The sequence below is a fragment of the Austrofundulus limnaeus genome, unplaced genomic scaffold (assembly GCF_001266775.1).
Source record: "Austrofundulus limnaeus strain Quisiro unplaced genomic scaffold, Austrofundulus_limnaeus-1.0 Scaffold98, whole genome shotgun sequence".
Classification (NCBI taxonomy): domain Eukaryota; kingdom Metazoa; phylum Chordata; class Actinopteri; order Cyprinodontiformes; family Rivulidae; genus Austrofundulus; species Austrofundulus limnaeus.
In genome coordinates, this window is record NW_013952500.1 from 238979 (window position 1) to 240533 (window position 1555).

Sequence of the window (1555 nt, forward strand, 5' to 3'; positions counted from 1 at the left end):
TGTATGTATGTATGTATGTATGTATGTGTATTTATATATGCGTATTTATGTACATGTGTGTAGGTATGTATATATATATATATGGATGTATGTGTATTTACGTGTATGTGTATGTATAAATAAGTATATGTGTGTGTGTTTATTTATTTATTTATTTATTTTCATCTAATACTGTGTGCAGTGTAAAGTAAATGCCATGTGAATTGTGAGCAGGAAACCATAAACCAGTATTTTTGTTGACAAGTTTACTCAAAACAATGTTAAAATGGTGAAAATCGTGCAGACTATGGCTTAAATACAATCTATAGTAAGTGTAAGTAAGTAGTATGTGAAAGGTAATTCCGTCTTATTTTGTTTGAACATCTGAAGTGTTGGAATATTTCCAAGCCGCGCAACTTCGAGGCATTTTGCTTTCTCCTCTCTGCCACCTCCAATATGGCGGCGACCTGGTTATGACCTTTAGCTTCCAATAGGGAGTCTATAGATGTCTATGGTGCAAAACACGTTTGTTTACAAGGAGGATGAATCGACATACTGTATATGTGTTAATTTTTTTTATTAGTGAAGCGTTTATCATATATGGAAGCCCATCTCATCTCATAATTATGAGATAGCTAAGTCATAATTATGAGATACAAGTTGTATTTATTTTTTTATCAGGGTGGCGGAAATGGGCTTCCATAATCATACAATTTTATACGTGCATATTTGTGTGAATGTTTACTGTTCTTTTTCTGTTTCTTTCACTCACTTTTTGTAATTTTTTAAACATTGGTTTAAATAAAAATTATCTCTTCATTTCCTTCAAAACATTGTTTTTTCCCCAAAATCTGTGTAAAAATACTATCTAATTTTTTATGTCTGCTACTTTGTTAGTTTTGCAGATTTTAGCTGCCATTCTGCTTCTTTTAGCTACTTTTACATACTCAAATACTGTTACTTGTAGCTGCTGTTTAGTTCTTTCAATACTGTTCTGTTACCTTTTTACCTAACACTCTGCTCTTTATTTCTTTTAGTTTCTGTTTACCTAATTTTAGCAAATGTTTTGCTGACTTTTATTTTAACATGTTTTGCTACTGACATCAGTTCTGCTAATTTTAGATATTGTGCTTCTATTAGCTTTTAGCTACCATTTGGCTTCTTTACTTTTTACGCCACTGATTGGGTTACTTTTAGTTACCATTCTGCTTTTTCAACTTTTAGCTAATGTTTTTCTATGTTAAAGTTTTAACTACAATTTTGAGATACATTTCTGTTTCATTCAGYTTTAACTACGTTTAACTATCWTTCTGCTCATTTTATCTTTTAGCTTCTGTTATGCTGATTATAGCTACTGTTTTKCTTTTTCAGCTAAAGTTTTGCTAATATTACCTGTTTGATTCATGTTAGCTACTGTTCAGGTTCTGTTAGCTTTTACCTAATATTTTGCAAATTKCAGCTTTTAGCCACCATTTTGCTACTTGTAGCTTTAGCTACTTTTTAACCAACATTTAGCTATTTTTTCTTTAGATAGCCGACTTTAGGCTACTAATTTGCTAATACAGTATTATCTCTG